Source organism: Lemur catta, chromosome 4, assembly GCF_020740605.2.
Source record: "Lemur catta isolate mLemCat1 chromosome 4, mLemCat1.pri, whole genome shotgun sequence".
NCBI lineage: Eukaryota > Metazoa > Chordata > Mammalia > Primates > Lemuridae > Lemur > Lemur catta.
In genome coordinates, this window is record NC_059131.1 from 34050484 (window position 1) to 34067588 (window position 17105).

The 17105-nt window shown below is 46.4% G+C and overlaps 1 protein-coding gene across 2 annotated transcripts in view; it reads left to right on the forward strand.

Annotated features, from left to right (window-relative positions):
• PRKCE (protein kinase C epsilon) overlaps positions 1–17105 on the forward strand; it is a 462687-nt gene that overhangs the window by 135039 nt on the left and 310543 nt on the right. The window contains exon 1 of one of the 2 annotated variants that reach the window (XM_045549529.1): positions 4225–4256. The exons of the other annotated variant lie outside the window; for it this stretch is intronic. The gene's annotated coding sequence lies outside the window, so the exon portion shown is untranslated. Of the gene's footprint in view, positions 1–4224; positions 4257–17105 lie in introns of those variants that run through there. 2 annotated transcript variants of the gene reach the window in all.

Below are 17105 nucleotides of genomic sequence, written 5' to 3' on the forward strand. Positions count from 1 at the left end.
CGCAGGACTGCTGAGTCTTGAGGGTGAGGGGGGAGCAGGACTGCTTTCCAGGCATCCAACTGGGTGAAGTTCAAGATGGTGGGCATTTGGGCTGAGGTGCTGGGAGGGAAGGTGGGGCATGCAGTTTGGAAGCCAGGTAGAGAGGAGGCTGTGGAGGGCCTGTGAGGCACAGCCGGAGTGGGAGAGTTTGTGGGAAGTGAAGTCCCAGGGAGAGCACCCTTCCCTGATGTCCCCTGGCTGTCACTGTGGGCTGGTTGCTAAGCCTGAGGGAGGCCACTATGGGCCTGAGGATGGTTCCCAGAGCTGGTCCAGAAACCCAAGCCAGAGTTTCAGTGTTGCTGCTTATACTAGTCTTGTGGCTGGGGTCAATCTTGCACCTCTCCTTTCCTTTTCTGCAAAATGGGGATAACAATGCCATCTAGGCTGAGATTTAAAAGCAACACTGGATTTCATTGAGTCTACAACATACTATCACCCTTTAATATCTATGAATTCCAGGTACATCTTGCAAAGGTAGCTTGTTATACTTTAATTGGCCCCATTCTTTTCTTTCTTAATGATGCATAAAATAATGATCCACGTTAAAGTGATGGTGTCTTAGATTAGATGAACTACCGTAATTAATGTGAATGTGTTTTGAAGATCTCAACAGAGTAGACTATTATAAAGCCTTTGACAGCCTGCCTCTCACTGAAGATGAGGCTCTGTCTTCTGGCTTAATCTTCACAAGAACAAACAAATTAAAATGCATTAAAGCACAATTCTCCCATCCAAGTACTAACCAGGCCCAACCCTGCTTAGCTTCTGAGATCAGATGAGATTAAAGCACCATTCTAAAAGCAAATGGAGTAAACCCTCTGGGGAAGTCAGGCCACTTTAGAGTGCAGCACTCTGTCCCCCTTCACAGAAATTTAGAGATTTGGTAGATCTCTAAAGGCAGAAAGCTTTAAATGCATGTAGGTTTCCCTTTTATTGCTTCTGTAGAGATCAGTTCAGTGATCCTCAAACTTCAGTGTGAATTAAGATCAGTGGACGTAGGAGTATGAACATATACACATATACACTATATTGCATGGGTGATTTAAGATTTTCTTGACTATTCACCTTTTTTAGTTACTGACTGGAGAGCACGGCTCACTGTTAATGTCACTGATAATGTCACTGTTATCATCACCTGTTTACTGAGGAAGGCTCCAGTGTTAGGTGAACTATAAGCTACCTATACTGAACCAGTTGCCAAATTGTGTGCAAGGTATTACAAAATATAGCTTTGCAGACACGGATGCCTATTTTTTTAAGTAAAAGGAAAATATGGCTTGAAAGGTGGCATTTGATTTCTATACAATATTCCAAACCAATTTTAAGGAGAAATTCATAATTTAGTATGTCTCAGACAGCGGTGGATCTTAGAGAAATCATTAACAAACACCATGAGCCTTGAATAAAAAGGAGAGTATTTAGACTCAAGAGAGCAAGATTTGGTCCATACCCAAGTGTTTGAATTGTACAAGACGATCTGGTCATTTAGCCATGACCATTTTGTACCACAAAATAATACACTGAAATTAAATCCCAGGATAAGAATGTTGGGTAAGTGCTTCGGAGTTTGGCATGTTAGGAGCTGGTACCAACCCCAAACACAGTCAAACTTCCAGTGTTTGTTTCCCACTGGAACTTTTGCCACATGGACAGTTTCTGCTTCATTTAGGCGTGGGTGACCATTGGAAGGTAGCCTGCGACTACGGCAACTACGCTTTTTCCCTGTCATTGTCAGAGGTAGTGGGAAGGGTTTGCTAGACTCCCTCTGGCCCTGCTTGTCACATTTGAGTTACAAGAGTGGTCACGGGGATGCTTTTAAATTTAATCCCTCTCCGGCTCCCAACTGTAAGTTGGCCTTTAATATTTACTGATGGCTTGGATTTGGATGGTCATGGGTTTGTTACCATCCTCAGCGGTAATGAGTGCTGGCTCGTCGCTGTGGGTTATGGCTCTATTTAGGTCAATGGAATAAATGTTTAGTAAATTGTTTTTGAAATGTTTTAGTAACAGAGTGCTTCCCCCCACCCCCAATATTGTATACATTGTAAATTTAGTTAATTTTACACGATGTACTATGCTTTTGTGGGGGAGGGTCCCATAAAATAGTCTGTCTAAACTTGCAGAGATTCTGTAGAGAAAATGTTATTTAATGGGCAAAGCTAGAAGTCAGGATTTCCGGGCTCTCATCCGTACCCCATCGGGCAGAGGCACCTTGAGCCTCACATTTGAGCCAAGCCTCAGCTCTTGCACTATCTTGCAGGAACTTGTTTCTCCCTTACTTGGCAGGAGGTCCTGGGTTGCTGGGGCTGTCTGTGCTGATTCATTACCACCCCCACACCACCCAGGCCAGTGTCATGCCTGCCATTGGGGCTCAATGCATGACACTGAGTTTGCAGTAGGAGCAAACTCAGTGCAGTGCAGCCAGTGCCAAGAGCTGTTAGAAAAAATACTGGAGTGGGTCTCAACCCTGACAAAGCATCAGAATAGCTAAGCCATAAATACATTTCTCTCCTTTTCAGATCCTGTTCTGAGCACTAATTTATCTAATCTTTACAGGAACCCTATGAGTTAGATACTATTATTATGATCCCTATTTTATAGATAGGAACACTATAGATAAGAGGCACAGAGAGGGCAAATAATTTGCCCAAGATCACACAGCTGGACTCAAACCCAGACTGAGATCATGATTGCGTGCTCCTAGCCACTACACATAAGTCCCCTTAAGAAGTTTAGCGCCTGGTGAGGGATGGTTACATAATTAGAGATGAGTTCTCCTTTCTTGGCTGGGTTCAGTGTCCCTTCTCGGTGTTCATGCCCACACACAAAGGGACTGTGGCGTTGTTTACTCGTGTTTGTTCTTTACTCATCATAATGTGTAAAGCACAGTGCCTAGGCACATAGTAGGCACTCACACATAGTAACAGTGGAATCACCAAAGATGGGCTTCTCATACTTGGCACTTTTAAAGAAGATGAAATCTCCAACTGGACGGTGTTTTCCAGTCTTTGTTGATGGCCCAAAAGTCATGGCTGCTAATTTTTCTTAAAAAGCAATGTGGTTCACACAGAAATGAGAAGTGAGAGTATGAATAGATGCAGTAGGTAGTAGTTGATGTCTACTAATCCCATCTAGACAAAAACAGAAAACAGTAAAGGGAACAAAAAAGCCATTTGTAGAAATGGAAAAGAGCAAGGTGCACATTGAACAAGTCATGACTCCTGTTTCATTTCCATTTCCTTGAGGAAGACCTTCCCAAGCTCCCAATAGCTCAGCATTCATGGCCCTCCACAGTCTAGCCTGGTGGTTCTCAAACTGTGGTCCCTGGACCAGTGGCATCAGCATCACCTGGGAATTTGTTAGAAATGCAGATTCTGAGACTTTCTGAATAGAAACTGTGTGGGTGGGGCCCAGCAATGTGTGGCTTAGCAAGCCCTCCATCCAGGTGGTGCTGATGCAAGCTCAAGTCTGGGAGCTGTGGCCCTGCCCCACCCCATTTCTACACTCTCTCCCTCCTGCCTGACACACACTCCCTGCTCCACTGGACTGGGCTCCCTTGCTGGCCACCCCCTGCACCTGGACTGCTCTTGGAGCCCCACTCATCCTCCAAGGCTGCCCCCAGATCCCAGCGCACCCAGACTACTCCCGGTTGTGGCAGCCCACAGTGGTCCCCTCTTCTCTGATTATCTGTAACCCTTCCAATCTGACCCCCTCATGGCCACGTTTATTGCCAGTTAACTGGTCTTGTACCCCAAGCCAGAGTTGCAAATGCCTGTTGGCCACCCAGTTCTTTGTTTCCCCTTCAGCATTCGATGTGTGTTTTACCATTATGAGCACCAGTGAAGGGCTCATGGTAGACACTGAAAATACACCTAGTTGATGAATTGGCATTTGTAGGTTTGGAGGTTAGAGAAGAAGAACCGTAGAAAATTATCTGGAGAATACTGTTCCCTGTCATCTTTGATGGTACATCCCGATCAATACTAACAACCATAAGAAACTGTTATTCCCCAGATGCTGGACTTTTCACATGATTAGAGGAAACTCAACAGGTATTGCTGGAGAGCTGATTAAACAATTATCACCCCTCCTTGGCTTCCTGTTTGTGTAGAGTCTGAAAAACGCCAAAGTCACTGTGGGTGCCAGCCCCTCCCTCTGTGGCTGAGCTGGCTGCCGGGAGCTGCACGGATTGGAGCCCCCCTTGGCGTGGAGCTGGGGTAAGTGGGAGGGCTGTCTCTGCACCTCACCTTGCTGAGCTGAAGGTGCTCTCAAGGCGGCTGAGACTGTTTTGTTCTAGGTGGAAAGAAGTACATGATTTTAGGGCTGGGAAGCGTCTAGTCCAGTCTCAGATGGAGAATCTGAGGCCCAGTGAGGGAAAGTGCCTTGCTTAGTCACACCACCAGTCAGAGCTGATTCCTCACTTGGTGCTCGTTCTCCAAGTTCCCCTGGGACTGGCTTGGGTAGAACTATATATATGAAGAGTTTGGGAGTCTCTGCCTATGTCTTGCCCTCTCCCACTGCAAGGCCAATCTTCCTAGATGACTACTGTACCCTTCCCCAGTCTGCCCAGAATCTAACACCCAGGAGTCCCCAGCTACGCTGGTGATGCGTTATGCGTTTCTTCTGTGATTTACGTGGGTGTGGGTCTGCGAGGAAGCCCCCTGCAGGGAAGGACCTGGGGCTGGCGCGTCCTAGGCTGATGGGACCTCAGAGACGCCTCCTCATCCTGACACTCTACAGGCACTCGTACAGGTCCCTATAGTCTGCTGTCCTAAATCCTCTCAGGGATGAGAGGCATATTAATCAATTAGTTTGTATTAGAACCTGGACAATGGAGAAACTTGTACCGATATGTTATCCTGTAGCAGGAATGGTAATTAAATGTCATTCATAACTCTTTTTGATACTAATGGCCACCTAGAATATGACCTTGAGAAGCATTTTGAGTAAGGGCTCTGGGTGGAAAAAAGCACCACGATTGATTAATGATGTCTGCCAAGAACAGTATAAAGGAGAATTTGCAGCTGCACAGAGATGAAATCACTATATATTCTATTAGTAAAAATTTCTCTTGGAAGTCATTTCATTGTTAGGTTTGACTGTGACCAAAAACTTCAAATAACAGTGACTGAGAGAAGATAGATGTATATTTTTTCCACACATAAAAGTCCTGGTGGAAGCCCAAGGTGGACACAGTGCTCTGAGGTCACAGGGACTTGAGCTTCTTCATGTAGGGCTGTGGTCCCCAACCCCTGGACCCTGGACTGATACTGGTCTTCAGCCTATTAGGGACCAATCTGCAGGGCTCTGCTGTCCTCTGCCGCCCACCCCACCCCCAGTGGACAAATTGTCTTCCATGAAACTAGTCCCTGGTGCCAAAAAGGTTGGGGACCACTGATCTAGGGTTAGTGTCAGTCTTATTATGCAAGATAGTGGCATCTCTCCTCTAGGCAGCAGGATGGAGGAAAGGATTATTAAAGGATACTTTTTTTTAAAAAGGTAAAATCATGACTGTCAGACAAATATAAAATAAACTCATGGTAAAGATTTAATTTAACTCATTAATTAATGAGGGAACCAGTAAAATGTTATAGCTGGTTCACAGGAAAACTAAACACACATGCACATATAGGCCATCAGGAATGCTGGAATGAACCTATAGTTCGATGCAAAATTGATCACTATCCACTGCAATATCAACTTCAGCTCTTTAGACAAAACTTGCAATTTTATGGTAGGATACCTTTGCACTATTATCAGTATTCTTTCACTCACAGAGTTGTAAAACTCAAAGACAGCGAAAGTCTGAGATAACACAGAAGTGTACTCTGGATGGGACACCCCGTCATCATTTTTGTCCATTTCAAAGTCCTTCACAATTTTTCCTGACAAGATGAAGATGAAAAGTTAAGAGAGTACATCTGCTTTCTCTTAAGGAAATGCCTAAAAATGGCCACATATGCATTTGCTTACATCCCATGGCCAGAATTTGGTCCCACGGCCACAGCTAGTTACAAGGGAGGTTGGGAAATGTAGTCTTTATAAAATTCTGTTACATGGGAGAAAGGGAACACAGATATGGGGCAGGGGGTACCAGCAGCCTCTGCCTCAGCATCACCTTTGGCTCCTGCAGCATTTCTCTTGACAGCAAGCGGTGAGCAGCAACCGAAGGTCAGATAAGTTGTGGTGCATCCATGTAATGGAACATTATGTAGCCAGGCAAAGAAGGAGGCAGCTGTGGAAGTACTGATATAAGGATCTCCAAGACACAACGTTCAGTGAAAAAACTCATGCAGAGGAGTGTGTATGGTAGTCTACTGTTTGAGCTGGTAAAAAATATGAATGTGCTTGTGAATACTAGGGTCTCGCTGAAAGGAAAAATAGAACTAACAGCCTCTGAGGGCCAGAGAAAAGAGGGAGGCTGACCAACTTTGCATTATACTTTTTTTGGGTTCTTTTTGAATTTATACCATGTTCCTGTGTTATCTATTGTCAATAAAATAAAATGAAAGAAAAGTCACCATCTATGTGTGACTCTAAAAAAAATACTGAAGTTAGTCTGAGGCTGGGAAAGGGGATGAGGTTTCTAAATTATTACAATAGGTTGCCCAATTGTGGGGAGAACGGGAGGCTTAGAGAAGACAGAACTGTAGAATGAAAACACACGATGCATTCTTTTCACAGCATATCCTTCTGTGATTCTTGAATTTTGGGATACTTGGGTTTGATGTTATTTTAAAACCTTAAAAATATTTTAAAATATTAAAGAAAAAATTGAAAATATGGTAGCCATTACAGGTGTTTACACCTCTGCACACACACCTACCCTCCCATTTATTTATTTGCTCATTCATTCATGCTGGTCCAGGGGATTCCACTACAGAGGACATCTCTTGCACTATTTGTAGTCATCTCTTCTGAAAGTGGGGAGAAGTGTGAACCAAGAGTTGGCAAGCCTGGGTTTTAGCCTTAGCCTCCACCCTGCCGACTGGTGTGGCTTCGGGTGAGTCACCGCACCGCACGGCTCTGAGTAAAGATCCCGCATCTGTAAAACAGCTTAACTACACTAGTTGTGCTTACCTTACAGGGACGTCTTCCAGACTCATGTTTGGAGGGGAGGGGATTTGTCAGCGCTTGTGAAAAATGTAAAGCATTGTTCAAATGTAAGGGATTATGATTATCCACTGAGAGAGAAGCCACAGATCTCACGTAGGAAGTTCTATTCTTGGCAGCAGAAAGGCTGTTTGAAACATGAAGCCTAAACAGGGAACTGTTGGACTGTCGGCCAGTAAACCAAGTACTTACGGAGCACTGGTGTGTGCTGTGTCCTGTGCTGGGGACCAGGGGGGAGGCAGTAGACTGTGATGGTCAAGAGCACAGACTCCACAGTGCTGGCTCCCCTCCCACCTCCTGGGTGATGTTGGGCAGGTGACTTAGCCTCTCTGTGCCTCAGTGTCCTCTTCTGTACAATGGGGCAATGTTAGTACCTGCCTCGCAGGCTTGTCATTAGGATTAAATGAGCTAATAGATGTAAAACGCGTATCATATTGGCACCTGGCACATAGTACATGCTGTGAAATGATAATAATAATATTAACTTCAGTAGCTTATAATAGTTAAATGTGCTGTTGATTTTAAAGTGCCCAGTGCAGGGACAGGAGCCCGTGGAGGTGGTGTCATGGTAGTGGTAGTGGTAGTAGGAGTAGAAGTAACTTGTTAATAGCATTGGTGTCTGCTCTTGTGTAACTTACACTGTAGTTGTGGAAAGACTCATATGAAACAACACACACCAGCAAAAGTAATAGTCCACCAGGCAAATATTTAAATATTGAGTGGCCATATTAGTGTTATTAAGCCTTGGCAGGTCACTTCAGGAAAGTTTTTTTTAGCTTGTTACGAAAAACACAAAGGACAAGAATTGGAAGAAAATGGCTATTGAAAATTCCTTTTCTGGGGTTTCCTGGCCCCACTAGAAGCCCAGGAGTGAGCCTTGTTTGGGATGGAGTTTGTAAGTTTTTGGCATCTGGTTCCAGGATGCAAAACCTCAGGGAATTCTGCATTATCTCATCCAGTGTGCTAATCACCAGCCAGGAAGGCATTACACCTTCCTGAGGCACTTATCTCACTGTTCAGAAGCCCAGCTGCCTCCCAGGGCCTGGGATGGGCTGCTGGCTTCACTCTGCCCGGGACTTGCACTGGCCACAGGTCATTTTTAAAAAAGGGCCTTCAAGTGACTCCCTGACTGCATTAGCAGGAATGGGCATGCCGGGGTGATAGCCGGATGCCCACCACCTCGTGACTCTTGCTGTGAAGCAGGTTCAGGTGCTAATGGAGGGGCCTGTCACTCACTGAGCAGAGAGGAGACAGGGCGTAGAAGGAGGCAGCACTTTTGTCTTCCCCTTTCCTTCCAGCCATGCGCCCAGCTCCTGCGAGACACCACGTGGGCTGTGCGAATTTGGAGCTGGAAGGAACCTCAGGAGCCAACCCTCCCCTTTCACGAAAGAGAAAATTGAGGTCCAGGGAGGAGCAGGTCACCCAGAGACTTGAGCCAAGTCAGGCCCAGCACTCACGGCTTCAGAGCCCCAGTCCTGGAGGCCGCTTGCTACAGCAAGGGGGAAGAAAGCAGGCAGAGCAGGGTCTAAATTTTGACCTGCCATGAGTCCTCCTCTGTGAAATGGAAATGACCCTGTGGGGTGTTTGTCAGGAATCACTGAGATCATGTGAGGTGCCCAGCACAGCCCATGGAGCACGTGTTCCAGAATGTTCCAGAATGTCTGCATCAATTCTCTTCTGTTGGGGCATAAATACAGCTGAGATTAGCTGAGTATTTGTGAAATTTAAACCTCTAAGAAGATAGGCAGTAAATTCAAAACTGAGTATTGTCAGTGTATGTCCAACAGGAATCTCATAAATTGACCTTATCAGGGGCTGGAGCCCCCAGGGTGGGCAGGATAATCACAGCACCCTCCCTCCCCCAGAGGGGGCTGGTTCTGAGAAAAAGAGGGCTTTGGATAGGTGGATTTCAGGTTGGAGTGGCGTGGAGAGTGACCACTCCTTTGCCACCATGATGTGGCTTGCGGTGGCTGGAACCCAAGCATGACTTTGGTGCCAGGCTGAGAAGGATCTTGAAGCCAGAGCTGGAGATTGGAAATGATCCAATGGATTTGATCAAATTCAGCCCACCAGGAATGATGTGGAGCTATTTTCCTAGAGAACCAGAGACCTGAGTAATAGAACGGCCCGTACCCTGGCCTTGCAACCGAGGGTTATTGGGGGACTCTGCAGAAGTGCTCCCTTCGTGGAAGGTGGCAGTTTGCTGACTGCAGCTGGCGGTCAGAGCCCTGCCTCTGTCCAGGTCTCGGGTTTCATCCTTGGCACCACTGCTGGGGTCTGAGTTCACTCCTCCTCCGGTGGGATTTTAGGAATCTTCTATGCTAAAAACCAGGAAGGCAAATAAAACTCCTGGACAAAATATGTAGCTGTATGTGGAAAAGGAGGGATAGATAATCCTTCATCACTACTGGTTTGGGAGAAAATGAGGAGCCCCAATTCTCCTGGGGTTGGAGCTGCTTGCGGGTGTGAGCCAGGGATCTTGATTCTTTATACCCCAGGCACATTCAGGAGGTGGCTTAGGTGCCAAGAATATTTGATGCCACAGAGTTGCTGAAATATCCTAGCCCTGGACAATGTCTTGCAGAGCACTTCATCCTCTCTGGAGAGAGGAGGGAGGGGAGTCTTTTGTAGCACTTTAACCACAGGCTGCAGTTGTCCTGATGGGCCCTTATGAAGAGAGAAGACCCAAGAAGGGTCCCAGGCATGGAGGCTGTGGCAATGTGACTTTTCCACAAATGAACCAATAAGGTATCAGTTTGTGTGTCCTCTAAGTTCCATTTGGCTATAAAGCTCCATGCTCTTGGCTGGGGGTGGCTCCAGCTGTACTTGCTTAGAGCAGGGGTTTCTGTTCCCACCGTATTTCAAATAATTAAGTATCCTCCTCCCGCTAGAAGAATTACCCAGTGGGATAATTTAGTCCCCAAACCAGAACCTCATTACCATTTAAGAAGGCACTAATCTCATAAGAGGATTATACAGGAAATTTGATACACCAGTTGCCCTCTCTCTTCTTTGGTCTTTCTTTGTTGGTTCAGGGTCAAGAATATGATTTATCTTTTTTACAGTGTTTATCAAAAAATGCTTTTGGCAAAGTGTTGGTTCTAGAGCCAAAAGAAAGCAGCGTGCTCTTTGAGCTGTGGGCCATAGCAGGCAGCCTGTGATTCCAGGGTGCCCTGAGTCCTCCTTTCTCCTCCAAAGCTCAGATGTTGCCTTCCCAGACTGCCCCAGCCCCGCCATTCTCTGCCCTGTGGTCTCCATTCCCGCTTCTTCACATTTTGTTGTCTCCTTTCAGGTCCCAACCACAGGTGCTTTGTGTTTTCCTTCCCAGGTCCCCTCCGTTAGACCTCAACACAGCAGCACCCAAGGAGCATTTCCTGACCACTGACTTCAGGGTAGAGATAGTCGGAGCGAAAATCCCCCAGCCAATTGCAAACAACGAGGTGTTTGCAGCCAGAGTCTCCATGCCGAGAGAGTGTTTTATTGATCGAACATTCCAGCAAATATACTACTTTCTATATCTTATTTGTAAGGAAGAACTGGGGATGTTGTTGAGGAATGACATGGAGCAAGAGCAGAAAATCACCACTACTGGCAGCTACGACTATTAGAACTAATAGGTTCTAGCCCTGCCTCTGCCACCTTCTGGTGGGATGAGAACATCCTTTAGTCTCCATTTCTCATCTGAAAAATGGGAGCACTAGTATCCACTCCACCAAACCCATGCCAGCCCTGGGCTGAAGGATGTGACTGCCCAGAGGTACAAGTGAGATTCTAAGAGTGTTGATGGCACCTTTATGAATCTGGCAGTTAAAGGAAGACACATCCCAAGTATAGATGGGGCTCTCATTTAACCATTTTCTCTTGGTCTGTGAGGACTACTGGAAAGACACATCTTTAAGTATGTTGGTACTTATTCATCTGTTCATGCATTATCACAACTACTAAAATTCCTAATATGATTGTGGCCTCATACTGCATCATATGGAAATTTGATGTTTGACCTTTCCCAGTGAGAGTGTGATTCCAGGATCTGCTTTGGAGGGAGGCTCTGGTTAGCTCTTCTCTGAGCCCCAGACCAACTATGAATGCGGAAGGACTGTCTGTCTGAAATGACCAGGCAGAATGGTATTTGTTCACTATCTCCTGGATTGTAGTGAGGTTTAAAGTTTTCAGGGTAGGCCAGGTGCCGGGGCTCATGCCTGTAATCCTAGCACTTTGGGAGGCTGAGGCCAGAGGTCAGCCTTGAGGTCAGGAGGCTTGAGGAGTTTGAGACCAGCCTGAGCAACATAGTGAGGCTCCATCTCTACAAAAAACAGAAAAATTAGCCAGGCATGGTAGTGAGTGGCCATAGTCCCAGCTTCTCAGAAGGCTGAGGCAGGAGGATTGCTTGAGCCCAGGAGTTAGAGGTTGCTGTGAGCTGTAATGCACTCTAGCCCCAGCGCAGAGTGAGATCCTGTCTCAAAAAAAAAAAAAAAAAAAAAAAGTTTTGGGGATGTCCTGGTGCTCTGGAGCTGGGCAATTAATTGGTGATTTTTCATGGGGATGAGACTGTGTGGACTTTCTCCAGGATGTAGCACATAGGTGGTTAACTCACCGATCCTAACCCCAGAGATGTGCTTGCTTTTCTATGTCAACCACGGAGACAGAGCAGCCCAGCACTGGCCAGACTCCAAACGTCTTGTGAAACTCCTGGCTTTTGTTTGTTTTGTTTTCTTTCCTTAGCCTTAGATTCCTGCCATATTTTTATTATAATTATTTGTCAAGTGCCAGGCCTTTGTCTTTGGAGCGCTCATCCTCTCCTCTCTGCGCTATCTCCCACAACCCCACTCCTGTGCCCTGCCTGCCCCCAGCGCCACCCTGTGTGTGGATGGCCCCTTTCCTGCCTTCCAGTCGCCCCTCTGACCTCCTTGATTTTCCTGTCAATCCTCCCTTCCCCTCATTGTTAGAGGCTGAGCTGGCCTGAGGTATGAATGGGGGGGTAGGTTTAATTCCTTTCAGAGGTGTAGCACTTTTAAAGGGAGTACCTACTCAGGGGTTGCTGCAAGGATTAAATGATTAGAAGCATGTTTCCTGTGATGACTACTTTGAACTTTTATGGTGGCAGTAAGTTTTACTAAAAATCCATAGAGGTATGGAAAGTGGCGGGGGGAAAGACTCAAATGATGTACTGTCCGTAGAGAGTGTTCGCGCGTGCGTGCATGCGTGTGTGTGTGTGTGTGTGTGTGTGTGTGTGTGTGTATTTGGGTAGAGACATGCCCCAGGGGAGGGACCTCTTTCTGGCAGCTCTTTGCACTCCAAGCTGCATGCACTCCTGGACTTTGCAATGAGAGCAGTAGCTAATTTCTTATTGGGCTTTACAGTTTGCCAAGTGCCAACTTTCAAATACCTAATTTTTTTATTTCAAAAAACATATATTTTTTAAATCTCAGAGTAATCCTATTTAATTATACAAATGCATCATCAGTTTCAGTCAAGGTTATGTCTTATCATGAATCAAATATCTTATTTTTTTTTTAAATCCTCACATAACCCTGATACTCTGCCAACTCCAAGGCTTGGCTAGGTTGAGTGGCCTGCCTGAAGTCACCCTGTTGACTAGGGAGAAGCTGGGAATGGAATCCTGCCTTATTAGGAAAGTCTGGTTCGCTCTCCACCTGCCCTCAGACAGCGGGAGGAGTCAGGTGGGCAGCTCACAGCCGGCTCTCAAGGTGTTGGGCAAGCTGGAGGCAGGATTCTTCCAGCTGTGGCAGCAATCAGACAAAGCTCAGTCTCCCTGGAACTTGTCCTTTTCTGTCCCCGGGCTGGGCAGAGTGTAAATCAGTTTGGTCTTTCCAGTATGACAGGAGAAAAGAGGGTGACACATTTATAATTCTGTGACTTTCTCCCTTTGAGTGCAATAGGAATTTCATAATCATTTTGCATAATCAATTGGTCTGCTAGGTAAAATTTATTATCTTCCACATAGAAGTTTAAATTGTTGTTGTTTTTTCATTTGTTTTTTTTGGCATTCACAGGACATGTTTTTGTTACATCGAAGTGTTGGTTCCAAATATTCGGGGTTGAAGGCGTAAACAAAAATCAGTCTTGTGACTTGTAGATTTCTATGTTTTTGGCTTCAGAAAATGGATGAACTGGCTGCCCCCCACATCCCCTTCTGGATTTGAAAGTTGACTTTCATCTGAGCCATAAGGATAACATTTGTGAGATCAATACCCCACCGGAAGTTTCGGCAGAGAAAGAATAAACTATCCTGGGTCTCCATCATCATAACAGATGTGTGCTTAGGAAGGACAGGACTCTGGTGGCCAAGTCTCTCCGAAACTGTGTTATTGAATGAGAACATCTAAAGGGTTCATCTTGCACTTTGAGATTCAACCCTTCTACCCTCCTTTCATCCTCGCCTTTTCCCATCTGTCTTATCTCCTTCTCGGGCCAGCTCTTTGAGCTGGGAGTTTGAATTCAGAAGAACAAAAAACTCAGAGGAGCCCCTGGCTTCGGCAGAGAATGACCACAGCAGTTTTAATACGAGGAGGTGGTGACCTGTTTTTGATCTTTTTAATGCATTGTTTTCTCCTTTGCCCTGCTTCAGCACTCACCACGCATGTTCCCAAACATGTGTAATGATAAAAACCTGTGTAAACATTCTTGAATTTGCTACCAAGTGTATTCAGTAGCTTGCAAGAATCCGGGGTGTTTGCTGAGGAGAGAAAGCAAGGAAGAGATGGCTTGAATGGACAAATGGGTATTTGGTGTTTGAAATGTTAAAAGCCAAAAAGGAGAGAGGGAGGAAAAAGGATTTTTCTAGGTGGAGCCTCCTGAGACAGGAAACTCTGGACTGAGAGTCAGGCATTGGCTCTCCTGCCTAAACAAAGCAAAGGGGACTAGGTAATAATAATAATAATGATAATGATAATAACCAGGGTGATGGTGAGATGATGGTAAATATTTACTGTATCAGGTATAGTTTCAATGCATGTTTATGTAAATTACCTCATCAGACCATCCTAACCCTAGGAGGTAGGTGCTGTTTTTCCTAGTTTGCAGATCGAGAGTGAGGCATGAAAGGAGTGATGGCTTTGCCCAAGGTCACACAACTGCTAAGTGGGGCCAGAGCCCAGGCCTTCTGGCTCCCAAGTCCTATGTGGTGTCCCTTCTCTTCTCGTCTTGAGAACTTACCTGGCTTGGTACGCTGCCTTTCCTTTGGGGCTGTCAGGGAGAACCCCACTTTCGTGAGTCAAGGTCTATAGTGTGGATCCAAGAGGACACATTGTCATCAATTGTTTTAGCCATGGAGCTGAGTGGCCCTTCTGTTCCTCCAACACTGTGGTTTCTGGGATGGTTCTCTTCCTCCAGCTTGCTCTCTGCCAAGGTGACTGGTAAGCAGCATGTGGCTTTTCATGTTCCTGGGCCAGGGACGAGAGTTCTGGTAATTGGAAGGAAGCACACACCTAGTACAGATGGGATGTGGGAGGTTAAAGGACTGAGGCCAGATCTGGATGGCACTGTATGGGAAGCTGGTTTGCAAAATTGTTCAACTGCAAGCCTTGAGAGCCATCAGCTAAGGCTTTGAAGCCCGTGGGGGTATACCGGGAAGCATGGAATGTGTAGTATGCCATGTTCATTTTTCCTATAAAGCTTCAGATGTAGCTCTCTGGGTAAATGAGGAACAATGGTATGACTACAGCGAAGCAGCAACACGGGAGGAAATAATTACATCAAGATGGCTTTAGGCCGTGTCCCCGCACAGCTGCTTCATAATGGATTCTGGAGTGGCTGCCTCTCTGAAAAGTAATAGTGAGTTTAATGGGGGTGGGGAGTGATCGCTGGTCTGGGGTTGCAGATGGGGCCTGGATGCAGCACTTTCACAGCACTGAGATGAGCTCAGAGCAAAATAAAGGAGGATGTTTTAACTGGATTGGACCAAAGGGGTGAAAATCCTCAAGGGGCTTTTCCAGCTGAATGTAATGGAAACCATGGCACTTTGGTTCTTCTTGGTATTGCGTCATTGAACCAACAAGAGTTTACTGAGCATGTTTTAAGGGCCCAGCAATGTTCCACGTGCTCCTGGTGGAGAGAGGGGAACCTCCAGGGACCAGCAGGAAGGAGATAGATGCAGACCGGCCTGTGAGGGATTCCAGCAATGAGAGGGATGCAGATTCCAGGTGCAAATCGGCCTGAACCTTTAGGTAAATGTTATTTGTACTCTTTAGAGGGGGAAGTCTGGGAGGAACAAACTGTGCTGAGGAAGGGCAGAATGAGGAAGGCCTGGAAGAGTAGGAGGGCAATATGGCTGCAGCATAAGGGGGTGGGAGAGCTGGGGATGTCAGCTGGGGCTGGGTTTTGAAGGATGTTAAATGCCAGCAAGAGAAATGACTTGTGACAGTAGGAATTACAGAGTTGAAGATTTTAGAGGCCTTTTTTCCTTGAGTCTTGTTTCAGGACACAAATGCCACTGGAGTTTTCAAACCGAAAGCTTCTCTCTCTTCATTTGTTCAGTTCTTGATCATCCTAAACTTTCTGTTTATTGCATGCCTTGCATATGTCTCCACTGCCCCTGCAAGAGTTTACAGTCGAGGTATTTGAGGCTCTGAGAGATTGTCCTGGCTTGTGTGGACTTTAGTGGCAGAAGCAAGGCAAGAAACCTGGCCTTCTGACTCCTTTTCCCCATGACAACAAGCTGAAATGTTATGAGGTCTTATCTCTCACTCCCTCAGCCCTAGAAAGCTTATGTGGATCTGGTGACAAATTGTCTTACACAAGAGATCACACAGCATCTCTGAGCTCCAAGAGTGGGGGCACCAAGCTTGGGGTCAGGAGGTAGGGGAGGCTCTGTGCTCAGAACTTCCAAGGCTGGTCTGGGATAATTCACTCCTGCAAGCCCCTGGTGCCCCTTGGTCATCTTGTGGGCTGCAGGCATACTGCCTTGTTGTATAGTGTAGAAACTGCTTGATTGATGGAAAGGAGGTGCAGCATTTAAAAAATATTATTTATGTCTAGAGTTGCTTTACTTAACACTGAGTATTTAGAAGTTGAAGTCATTATCTCCCCTAAGCTATGGATGCCAAAGGAAGAGCTAGAGTATCTCAGCCTGGAGTGGAACAAACAACAAATGACTATGATCAGCCCCTATGTGTGGGACCCTTTGCCAGGCCCTGGGGACTGGGGGATGGTGGAGGTGGGGTATAGGGTAGGCGATGCCCCTAAAGAGCTACCTGTGGAGCCTACCTGGGGACTAGTAATACAGGTAGAAGGAAGTTCCTGATAACCTTGGTGATGCTCAGTGCTGGAGGAGGGAATGAGGAGTCAGGATGGGCCCTGCAAGAAACGTATCTGGAGCCTGACATAAGGCCGATTTGGAGACTGGGATGTACGGGAGGGTGTGGGCAGGACGGGGGACAGGCGAGCCTGGCCGGAGCACTGGGCATTGGCAGTGGTAAGTGAGGTATGAGAGGAGCATGGGCACAGTGCAGAGGGCGTGGGTCACCGTGTTGAGGAGCTGAATGTCAGCCTGCGGACAGAGGGTGGTTTGGGGCAAGAGGCATCATGGTGACAGTTGTACCAGTCAGCTGAGTTTCTACCTGCAGTGTGGATTTGCGTTGAGGAGAATGAGGGAAGACCTAGGAGCTGTCAGGCCGGAGGCTGTGAGGACTGGCACCAGGGGTGGGGATGGAACCAAAGGGTAGGCACAGCACCTTATGACAAATGGCTTGGGGAGGCATAGTGACTGATTGGATATGAGGGGCAGGCATGAGAGGACCCTGAGTTGGCTCCAGATGAAGGGCCTGGGAGAACAGGTTGCAGAAGGTTCTGGTGCTCTGTCTGAGTCCTTTGTGTGTATCTTTTCAGAAATTATTGTGTAAAGTCAGCACATATCAGTTATTGTATATATCAAATTGTGTGTGTACAAAGGCACACAGAGATAGGGAAGTGAAATGTGCCTGTCACCTTCAAAA